We start from the raw sequence: 12,706 nt of genomic DNA on the forward strand, positions 1-12,706 counted from the left end.
CTTTTTTCCTCTTTCTTTGTTTTTAAGCATATCGTCTCCAATTCCTCACCTCAAATTTGGTCTGGTATTCTGTGGCACTGCGAGCATTCTCTGAAGACCCAGTGTTCCTACCAAGTGAGGCTTAGTGAGTGAGCAGCATTTCATTGTTCATGACTCTACCCTAACGTATTTAACTAACTTCCTGATACTGCTTACTTAGATGATTTTTTGGTGTTTTGTTCCTAAGGCAAACAGTTTGCACATAATTTGACTGCTTTCTGATGTCCCAAACCAGGAATAATTTGGCCAAAGACTATGGATGTTTTCTGAGGGACTTCCTGTTAATTTTCTATTGCCAAAATGACAAGTTAGAGCAGAAGGAATACGTCAAACAAAGCTCATTATTGATGTTGTGGTTCTGAAGGTTACAAGTCAGGTGGGGTTGGCTATTTTCCCTGATTGGAATCTCCCAAAGGCTAAAATGAAGATGTGGGTAGGGTTGCCTCCCATCTAGAGACTGAGGTAAGTATTTCCAGGCTATGGTGCTTTGCTGACAGAATTCATTTCCACACAGCTATAGGAGCAGATCATGTTTCCGTGTGGCTGTTGGCTAGGGCATTCCTTAGGGCTAGGTCTTTCTTATGGTGGTGCACCATGCCGCCCTAGTCCTCTGTTCATAAAGACTCAGGTTCTTATACTAGATCCAGACAACAATCTCCCTGATGTAAGATGTACTCATAGTCTTAGTTCCAACATCAAAATCCTTTAGTCCTGTAAAGGTGGAAAATCAAGGAGTGTGGAGATCCTCTCAAGCTCAGGCATAGGATCTAGTAAGTTCCAGAATGTTCTAAAACTGCTTAGACTAACATCTAGCATTGAAGAAGAATGTCTGTTGCCACCTGCTCTTGCAAATTAGGAAAGCAGACCACATCTGACAAGTGAAGTGTTTCTCTGTGTTTCAGAGATGTTCATTAGGTTGCTGATCAAAGTGGATCATAAGGGGTGTTTTATAAAATGGTCAGTCAGTGCAGTGTTCCAGGTGAAATAAATACACACATGGAAACACAAGCCCACATCACTCTCTCTCTCCCTCCCCACCCCCTCTCTCCATATATATATATATATATATATATATATATATATATATATATATTCTTTCATTTTTTAGACCGGTTTTCTGTGCTCCACAGATTGCTTGGAGCTCTGAACTGAGTGTTGCCAAACCAGATGTCTAGCAGCTGAGTCGAGACGTGAACACATTCAACAGTGTGAGGAGGTCACCAGGACCATTGCCATCAATATGCTGGCATGGGTTTTGAGAAAACACCACAAAAACCTTTCTTTGCTTTTGGCATCCTGTGCCAAATATGCCATAATGTCCTTCACAGATTATTTCACACACATATGCAAGCAAAATGATGCCAGACTCAGGTTATTTTCAAAATAGCGGATGTGAGACCCCCAGATTTAAACTGCAGGATGGTTGCAAAGGGAAAACATATGGAAAAACCACAGCACAGTGGGGCTTGTAGAAAGACTCTCATAAACTTGATAAAATAAATACTTCATTGAATAAAATCCCAAACTTCATATTTATGGTCTGCTCTATGAAAAAATGAAGTAGCATCCTGACACCCAATTCAGAAGGATAGAAAAAAATGTTGGTTCTTATCTATAGATGAGTTTCAGAAGAAGCATTTGACTCTAATACTTGGATTTGGTAACAAAGGCTACAAATTCAAAGCCTTTCCTTGTTTCAAGTGGGCAAAGTAAATGGAAACTTGACTAAAGATGTTAACATCAAACTCAGATGATAAATTCTCAGAAACCAGGATTCCTAACATAAAGGCCTTTTATGCATACATTGATTTGTGTGTGTGTTTGTGTGTGTGTGTGTGTGTGTGTGTGTGTGTGTGTGTGTGTGTTTATAGTGGACAACTTGTATTATTGAAATTAGCTCATGCATGGGTAGGACCATCCAACTCATTAATTTGATCTTCTTTTAAAAAAAAGATAATAGAAAAGTTCATATTATTCTTACGGGTGTGGGTAACAACAGACAGGGGGCTTTGGAAATAATTTTCCATTTCTGGAATTGGCTTCTGATTATATAGTCAGCCTATGAAACTGTGCACCTATAAATACCAGTACTTTGCTGAATATTAAATTAAGTAAAATATATATTTAAAAAGGTGTTGTGCAGTCAAAGATATATTTTAGAGCATTTTTAATATGGACAAGATCTTTGAACTTGCAGGTTGTTGATATCAGAGGTGACAAAACTGTAATCTACATTTGAGGTTTAAACCCATAAGTATACCTCACCCATCATTTTAAACAAAAACATAAATTAGTTGTGAATTTTTAAGATGGAAGATTTGTATCAAAATGCAAACTATGAACTTCTTTTAAAGATTTGCAAAGTCTGAAGTAGGCTTATATTGCTGCAGGAGGAGGGCAGTCTGGGGCAACAAAGTAGACATCATCTGTAAAATAACATGAGCAATAGTCTTCTTTGTCCTAGTCTCCAGAACATTCTGAGGAGACTGGAACTTTCTGCCATCTATCAGCCAATCAAGAGGAGTGTGCCATGAGGATAGGCTGGCAGTACCTCATATAGACAGCCATCCTGAGTAGGTTTGGCATATGGTTTGTTTCTACAGAGAACACAGTGAAGTCTGAGCTTGGTCATTCTCTGGTTAACTGTGCCAGGTACTAGTAGAGGCTCTGAGTCACTAGAGCTGCCCGGTGTGCACTTCAGACAGAGACATGGCCCTCCACACAGCTCTCCATCTGAAGACTCCTAGGCGCAGCCTGTGAACTAGAGGAAAGGAAGGCATTCCCCGTGAGCCCAACACATAAGTTTGGAAGAAGCATGAAAAGCAAAGCTAGCGTGTCCAACTTTTGCAGCTGTAACCCCAAGGGATGCGGTCCTTTTATTAATCACATCCCCAATCTCCGTGAGGCAATCGTCACTTATTAATGAAGTGAGTCAAAACTCAGAAACAGGGACAGCCTGTGATGCCTGTCCTCGCAGGTGCCTGAGGAAAAGCAAAGTAAATTGAGTGACAAGAGTCAGCCTGCGAGGCCCCTGCGGAAGGAACCGCGGTGAGTCCCATGACACACTCAGGACTGAAATGGGTCCCAGATTTTGGCAAGACCGGGAGGGCAATTAGAGCTCCGGGAGGGGGTGTGACAGCACACGTGTTGGGCATCAGCACCCTGGCAGCAGCATTTCCCAAACGACGCTTGTAGCTGATGTGTGAACAGGTCCCTGCGCTGCCGTCTTGCTCCCACAGTCAGCGGGGGTTGGAATCAATCGAGCAGATGCCCATGGAAGACTCTGGAAAAGTTTTCAAGGCATATGAGTCCCAGAATTCGCCAGAGTCTGCTAGATATTTTTGAGCTGATGACATTTTCAAAAGGAACCCACATGGTATTGGCATTCCTGTCCCATCTTGGTTTTTAAATGCTGTGGGTTTTAATATATGCCTTATACTTATATGGGCCAGCTGCATTTTAAGTCTAAACCAAGCTTTTTCTAGGTGATAGAGCTTGGAAAATGAAGCAGACTACTATAGTAAACCTGTCAAAGTTCTAGTTCTTCGTGTGTGCCATTACAGAGGGATCAGGAAAGAGTCTTCATATAAATAGCATGCCATGTCTGAATGTTATTTAACACTTTATGGAAAAAGGTTCAAGCCTTGAGACAAGTAAATAAAGCCAATAAAAGTACTGAATCATAGCATGGGGGGAGGGGAGAGGGAGCTGGGAGAAAGAGAGGGGGAGAAGAGGAGGGGAGAGGAAGACATGGGGGAGCAGGAAGGTTGAGTCATGGGAAGAATAGAGGAGAGCAGGATGAGGGATACCATGATAGAGGGGGCCGTTACAGGTTTGGGGAGAGATCTGGCACTGGTGAGATTTCCAGAGATCTACAAGGATGACACCAACTGGCAATCTAAATAGTGGAGAGTCTACCTTAAATGCCTTTCCCCTATAATGTTACTGACAACTACCTTGTGTGCCATCCTAGAGCCTCCATGTAGTGGCTGATGGAAGCAGAGGCAGACACCCACAGCTAAACACTGAACTGAACTCCTGGAACCCAGTTGCAGAGAGGGAGGAGCGATGAGCAAAGGGGTCAAGACTGGGCTGGTGAAATTCACAGAAACAGCTGACATGAACAAGGGGGAAGCCCATGGCCCCCAGACTGATAGCTGAAAGTCCAGCATGGGACCGATCCAGACCCCCTTAGTGTGGGTGTCAGTGAGGAGGCCTCAGACAAATTTGGGGCCTCGGGCTATAGATCAGTATTTATCCCTGGCATCCAATGGACTTTGGGAGCCTATACCACAATGAGGGATGCTTTCTCAGCATGACACATGGGGGAGGGCCTAGGCCCTGCCCCAGGATGATATGACAGACTTTGGAGATCCCCCATGAAGGACCTCAACCTCCATGGAGAGTGGAGTTGGGATTGGGTGGGGGGTTTGAGGAGGCTGGGAGTGCGCACGGGGTGGGGTGGAGGGAGAGGGGGAAGAGGGAGCCGGGATTGACATGTGAAGTAAGCTTGTTTCTAATTCAAATAAAAAAACTGAGTCATAAGTCTGTGCTCACAGAAAAAGATAGTTATCCAGAATGAGGCTACAAGTCGAAACCTTTCATTCAGTCAGAATTCCTTTTGAAAAGTGAGGCACTAAAACAGTAAATTAAATAACAGAAGCCTCAGGTAAATTAAATAACAGCTCTCTTATGTAGAGAGCTAGTAATGAAGTGCTTACTACACAGTATGAGGACCCAAGCTTTGACCCCAGTGCCCACAGAAAAAGCCAGGCCAGATTTTTGTGGCACACTCGTGGGGGATAGAGACAGGCACATCCCTGGCACTCACTGTTCAGTCAGCCTGGGTTAATAAGGGACTAAGGTACCAGCTGGGCATCTGGTCTTTAAGAACGTGCTAGATAACTCCTGAGGTATGAGAAGCAACGTTGATCTCTGGCCTACACACCCCCAACTTCCATACCCTCACGCTGCTATGCACCTGTACATAGCAATATTGATGCACGCAAACACCATTGGCCATGCTTTAGGAAAATAATCGTATATGTATACAAAGCAGGACTAAGACTCCTACCTATAAAAATACAAACATTTCCACGTGTCTATGTTGTACCACAGTAATTGCTTTTCCTTCTTTCTTTCTTTTTGTCTGAGTTAAATGCCTTTTGTTGTTGTTGTTTTAAATGATTCAATATCAAAATCTACTTTGCCTCTCATACCCTCCCTCTACCCCTTGATAGTATGTCTCATTTTCCCATGAATATTATTTCTCATCCTATGTTCAAATGATCTGTTTACCAGGCCTGCATCAGACTGTACACTTTCGGAGCTGGTGGCACAGGGCAAGGCCACAGCTATTTGCAAGTGGCCATTGTTAGACTTTCTGGAATTCTGTAAGCTGTTCCTGACAAACTGATAATACGAAGTCGACGCTGATGGCAGTGTTTACAGAGGTCCTGGCACACTTAGGAAGGCCAGCTTTCAACACTTGCAGGAACTCCCCCCTTCAAGAACCTTTCTGTCTGTCTTACTATCACACTGCCACCACATTTGGCATATAGTAGATGCTCAGCAAGTATTTGTCACAAGTGTGATGATGCTTGAATGAAAGTGTGAGTGAAGGTGTCCTTTTCTTTCAGATCAGGACTTCTTATATTTCATTAGCAACTGAAAGAGGCAGTGACTCAGAAAAGACCTCATCCTAAGAGAAGCTGACAGTTCTTAGAAAGAAGCACTTCTGGATCCCCACTGTGATTTGGATTCCAGATGTGTCATTAGCAGCTATAAATCTTGGTTATCTTTCCTTCCCTACTCTCTGGGCTATGGTTTCTCCTTATATGAAAAGAAGTGCTATCCATTGACCCCTTAGGAATAGAATGACCCTTACACAGGGGTGATTTAAGACCCTCAGAAAACACAGATATTTACATTATAATTCACAACATTATTGTTATGAAGTAGCAACTGTTCTGGGAGGAGGTGGAACCTTTAGAGTTGTGACCCAGCAGGATGAAGCAGGGTGCTGGGGAGTGTCCTTGAAGGGCATCTTGGTCCAGCCCCCTCTCCTCTTTTACCTTCCTGATTGCCATGAGGTAAGTAACTTTGCTCCAACATGCCCTTCTACTATGAAGTCCTGCCTCGCCATGACGCAGAATCAACAGAAACAGCTAAGTGTGGTCAGACACCCCTGAAACCATGGGTCACCATGAACCTTTCCTCCTTTGTTCTATTGGTCATAGAGACAAAATATATGACTGCTACATAGCTATCAATAAATATTATTGAATGGATAAACTATTTTTTAAAAAATCAACAAATTATATTCTTTAGGTGGCCAGATATAGGAGAGGTCAGAAGCCAAATTTAGTCTGCTACTGGCTTTTGAAAGTAGGTTATCAGTGGAGCATAGTTCAGAGTCATTAATGTATTAATACTGCTTTGTGTTTTGTGTTATTCAGCAGTTGAGCAATAGCTACACAAACCTACAACTCTCGGAGATGCATTTACTAGCTGTCCTTTATGGGTGAGATTATATCAAGACCCTTGATCACTACAGCCATCTCTAACAGACATGCACTGAAAGCTCACAAGATGGGAATTTTTTTGACATCACTAAATAAGTTGGTGGCATCAGAGAAGGAAAATGGTCCATAGGCACTGACCCTAACACCTCAACATCCCAGGATGGAGAAGATAAGAAAGGCGCCAGGCATCCCTTCCTCCAGGAAAATCACTTTGACTGCCTCAACACATGGATTTCTGAATGATTTCAATGTATCTCAATGCAGATCTCTTCCCTGAGTCTGGAGAATAATTACATTTTTTCCACAGCATTTGACACTGGCACTGAGGGGAAATCTACAGAGCATCTTTAGAGAAGCTGAAAAGTGGGGGATGGCAATGGCATTCCGAAAACATGTTTGGCATAGCCACAAACTTTCATGACAGCAGTATTTAATTACTGTGCTTAACTTTGAGAAACTTGATATTATGCAAATAAACTCCAGCTGCTTTTCATGACAGCGCTTACGATTTTTACAAAAAATATGAAATCCTTTTTAATATGGAAAGAATCTTTCTCTGACAATATTTGGAATTAGCCAAAGATAGAATCTAATGGGTTGTAATAGCTTAATTCAGTACAAATGTTGGAACAGATTGAAAGACTTCCAGATAAAGTCAGAACTTGGGATGTGTGTGTCAAAAGGTGCTGTATTTTGCTTTTGTCCAGTCTTAGGACTTGGGAGGGTCAATGTCTGTGGTGGCCCTGGGTGGTGGTGGCCATGATCCTACTTTCTAACACAGAAAATTGGGATTTATGTTTTTAATATGGGAGGGGAAGCCTGGAGTCAGACACTCAAGATGGCCAAAGTCTCAGGCCAACCTCAGCTCCATATTCAGGGTCACCCATGCAGGTGTGTCGCCCTGGTAGGAAGACCCCGAGGTGGGAGGCCAGTGATCCCCACCTGCATCCTTTTGATCAGAGTTGGGTTACATGACTTTACCTACTGTCAAGAAAGATTGGTGACCTTTGAATGAAAGGAGGAGCCGGGAGGTACCTCGGGGAGTAAGGCAGTTTGGTGACCCACATGAGGTGCAACAGATATCTGTGGGGACCCCGAGGACATCCTGGACTGCCGCTGTACTCCACCAACAGAAATGCACTCCCCTCCTTCCCTGTCTCTCTCCTCCTCCATCCATCCTTTCCTTCCCTTCTCTAAATAACAGACACTGCTGTTAACCGGGCCCTGAGTAATGCCTACTCAGCCTTCCAAATCTGTGTCAACTCTGTTGGTATCCACAGGCAGGACACAGACAGCAATGGTGATTCTTAAAGTCATGCGTTTGATCAAATAAGGGTTGGCTCGGCTGTTGTCACAAACGCATCCCTTGTCAACACATGTCAGCAGCTGTAAGGAACTTGAAAAAGTTTAATTATTTTGTTACTCATGTTTTGAAGTTATGTCACCTGAGGAAACTCAGTTCCAACTATCCTCTGCCTTGTCATTTCTACCCACCAATGAGGGATGTTCATCCACCCCACTTTGTGTTAATAAAATAAGTGAATTAATGTCCACAGACACTTACCCAGCTCCTGCCCTAGAGTAGAGATGTAGCACAGGTGAAGTGTTACTGTGGCTCACCCCTGAAAAATCATTTGATAATATTCTGACTCCCTAACACCAGCTAATCAATGTTGATAGGATTATTCATTTCTCAGCTGTGTGTTCTGCCATAAAATCAGCTCGCATGTTCTTTTACAGTTCCATTCCTGCAGGAAAGGACAGACGGATGGTAACATGCTTGATGCATCTAAAGAGAAGCGCCTTTGTCCTACTTTCGTGAAAAGCAGACGGCATGCTCTCAAGTCTAGAACTATGCTTTACTTATTTTGACTTGGAAACGAAAGTGGCTGACATTAATTTTTCTAGGTCAGCTACTCATCCAAAGAATCCATCCCACCTGATCCTGGAAGTTGGCCACACACATTTTCCCAGGACTTGGGAGAGTCAACAGCAATTTCAGTTTCAGATACAAGACTCAGTGAAAGAAGATAGGTCCCAAAGCTTCTTGTCAGTTCTGTCAGAGAAACAGTAGAGACACTTAAAGGAAGCTTCCCTAATTCCACTGGGAATCTGACCCTCCAGTGGCAATCTGTGATGCAGAGTTGCAGTTGTCCTCTGCTGCCAGGGAGGTCAGTGTGTCCCACCGCATCATGTCCTTATGAGTTTTAAAATCTATGTGTGCGTGCAGGCACTGGTGGATCAACAGTGCAAATCACCATCTTCGTGGGGCAGCGTCCAGGAAGAGTTAGCATGGGTCTTTTGTGAGTGGAGATTGCTGGGTACCTGACCTGGTTAGGGGATTGGCAAAAGAAGACAAAACTGCTGCATACCTCTTGTTACATAATGCTCTTTCACGAAGGAGACACTGACTGTGCATATTCATTGCAGCAGTTTGCATTGTCTAATACGCACAGAATGCCATACGGACTTACCTGTGTCTTGAGGAAGGCCTGTTCTGAAGGCAATAGATGTCCAGAAAAGAAAGGTACATTTGCTCCTGGCAGTGACTTTTTTTTTTCTAAAGTAGAGCATAATGGGCAATGTGTGAGCAGTCTGTAAAGATGGTGAAGAGGTAGGGATGGAACAGACAGCTGGCATCTGAGGGACACTTCTCATGTGCCGGGTACTATTCTGAGTCCTGGGCACATAATAATTTGATTGATACATATAGCAAGCCCAGGAGGTGGGTCATATTTGTTAGTGTTCAGGCATCTGTACTGGCCTGTCCTTGGGGCTCTGACAGGACACGCCCTCAGCTGCAGTCACCAAGAGCGCCACCTGTGCACGTTCACTATGTTCCCTTTAAAAAGGGCCCTGTCCACCTCCCATCCTCCTCTCTTTCTCTCCCTCTCTCCCTCTCCCTCTCTCCCTCTCTCTCTCTCCCTCTCTCTGCCTTTCTTTCCTTTCTCTTGCTGTTCCTGTCCCCAGAGGCCAGTCTCCCCCCCTCCCCTTTTACCTAATAAAAACCCCCTCCACTTGAACTCTGTCCCATGGCATCTTTCTCTCTCGCCTGATTTTTTAAAATTACCGCACTACCAGTGTCTGCATTTTACAGGAGTGTGACAAGAGACAAATGTATGGAAAGTAAGAGTCTCTGGTAGCGCTCAGTTAACAAGTGGCAGTGCTTGGATTTGAACAGGAATGAGTACTCTTTATAACCAATGGCCTGGGCTCATGTTAATTTTTTGAGGTCTTTAGCACTTCCTTTTTTTCTCGAAAGACCCCCTTTTCAAAAACTACAGAGTTAGTAATTACATTTAGCAATGTTATTGGACTCGGAGTCAGCGTAGCTGACATAAACTGCATATCCCTGATTGAAGTGCGCCCAAACCTCAAACTTCCCAGTCCTAACAACATACAAGTGAATACTTGTAAACCTGACCTCAAATCACAGGCCATGGTCAAAATATAGGCATACTAAAAATACTGGGGAAAACTCTTTCAGACTCTGTGGATGAGGTGGAAATGAAATATATAGGAATTTGTATTAGGATTGGATCTCATTCCCAAGATCTCTGATCTCTCTCTCTCTCTCTCTCTCTCTCTCTCTCTCTCTCTCTCTCTCTCTCTCTCTCTCTCTCAAGATATATATATATATACATATATATATTCAGATATATGTAAATATTGTAAAACTTGAAAAGTCTGAGTAGAAACACTCCTGATATCAAGCATTCCTGATAAGGGAGATTGAACCTATAATTATATTGCTGTATTACAGGAACAAACAGCATCTCAAAGTTTCTGAAAGGCTGCCACCAAGTGCACCCTGCAGAGACTCATGCGGCCTACACTGACTTTGCTGCAGTTCTTCAAACCCCAGGATTAACACAGATGATAGATAGACATGTCTAAGCTGTGCAGAAAGCTGACCTTGTAAGTGAGGAGTGGAGAAGTCCCTAGGGACCACAAAACATACAGTCTGGCTGAAATGCACAGTACACTCTCCTGTGGGTCAAAACTCTGTGACTCAGCTGTAACTCCTGAAGAAGCATCAGGAAGCTGCTGTGGGCCAGCTCCAAAGCCTTTCTAGATAGGAACATAAGAATCCATGTAACTATGCACTGGACTCCTTGGTTCTCCTTATTGGTAGGCTGTTGGAAGAAAAGTGTGACATTTCCTAGGGATTGAAATATTCCCTTCTACTATCCTTAATCTTAGAAAATGGGGAAGAGGAGGGAAGGGGAGGGGAGGGGAGGAGAGGGGAGAGAAGGGAAGGGGAGGGAAGGGGAGGAGAGGGGAGAGAAGGGAAGGGGAGGGGAGGAGAGGGGAGGGAAGGGAAGGGAGGGGTAGTCAACTACACACATGCTAAAGAAACATATGGAAAATTTTACAGCAATGTTTTAATTATTTATATGAATTTATGAACAGCCCATCCACAGTACAATGGATAGATAAGTTGTCATATATTCATACGATGGAGCACAACATGACAACAAAAATAGATACTAGCCAAGTCCAGCAGTAAAGGTAAATAGAAGTTCTCCCTTTTCGCAGAACCCTGAGCCTTAATACTGGGAGGAGACAGGTGAAGGAGCTTGTCTTACATCGGCCAGCTGCCTCTAACTTAGATTCTCAATATGTATCATAAGAAATGTCGCCAGTCCTTAAGCATCTGAAAGATTTGTTGTTTATTTCTCAGATCTTTGGGTTGGATTCTCCCTCATAATTCGATAAACAGTAGTTAGAAACTATTTCAACTCAGGGAGTCTGAGCTCTAGGAAGATTAAGCATTTGATGAAGGAGATTTGCGGGCAGAGGTTGGCAGGAAGGGAAGTTAAGCTACTTTTTGGCATGTTATTTCCAAGCTTCCAGGTGATTTATGAGAGGGAAGTTTGCTGTGTTGGATTATAAGTATTCAGAAGAAATTTTGCATTTTCTTTCTTCAGAGGGAATGGGGATCAAGCTTGAGAAGTTCTCTTAGTAGTTCTAAATAAAACAAAATGTCACCTTTGCCAAATGTCTCCTGAGCCTCTCTGATCTTATGTATGCTACCATCATGGGTCATAGCCCATCTTCCTGAGGGTGCTATCCTTTCATCTTTGTGGCTCTTTGATATCAGGATACAGTTTGCTGAGTATATAAGGAACAAATACATTTACTTTCATAAGTTACAAACAGTGTGTGTGTGTGTGTGTGTGTGTGTGTGTGTGTGTGTGTGTGTGTGTGTACCTTACATGGCATCTGAAACACAAAGGAAATTACTTAATTACTACTTAGGAGATAATAGGAAGCTCTATATTCTCTTACAGAGTGACTAACTATCCATGTTTATTGCTTCTGTATTCACAACAGTATGGAAATAGAAGCAACCAAGGTGTACACCAAATGATGAACAGATAAAGAAAAAGTGGTACATTTGCACAATGGAATATTATTCAGTAATTTGCTGGCATGTGCATGTCATTAGTAATAATCATGCTTTGTGTGGTATCCTAGCTCTAAAAAGACAAATGCCACAGGTTCTCTTTCATAAGTGGTTGCTATGTCTGAGTCTTATTTTATTTTTATTTATTTTTATTTATTTATTTATTTTTTTGGTTTTTCGAGACAGGGTTTCTCTGTATTGTCTTGGAAGCTGTCCTGGAACTCGTTTTGTAGACCAGGCTGGCCTCGAACTCACAGAGATTCACCCATCTCTGCCTCCCGAGTGCTGGGATTAAAGGCGTGCGCCACCAACGCCCGGCTATGTCTGAGTCTTTATGGAAGTCAGAGCACATGGCGTGGTTGCTGGGGAGGTGGAGCTACAACACAGGTATTAAGGAATGGGGAAAGGGACTGACAAGACAAGAAAGATTAAATGAGGTGAGAGGGCAGGATGCAGGAGGGATCGTGGGGAGAAATAATGCTAAAGATCTTTGAAAAAGCCACAGGGAAATCTGCTTCTGTAGATGCTTCCTAAAATATGAAACAGTTTTAAAGGAGTTACCCTGTAATTGGGAAACGATGCCTCTCCCAGACAGCATAGTCTATCAAACGAAAGCTGAGTGCCAGGCATAAGGTCCTTGTTTCCTTGTTGCTAGTCAGTGGGGTTCCAGACACACCTTCAGACATCACACATTATTGACATCGCTCTTGATTATCTTCTGAACTTGATGGGA

Source organism: Mesocricetus auratus, unplaced genomic scaffold, assembly GCF_017639785.1.
Source record: "Mesocricetus auratus isolate SY011 unplaced genomic scaffold, BCM_Maur_2.0 Super-Scaffold_6730, whole genome shotgun sequence".
NCBI lineage: Eukaryota > Metazoa > Chordata > Mammalia > Rodentia > Cricetidae > Mesocricetus > Mesocricetus auratus.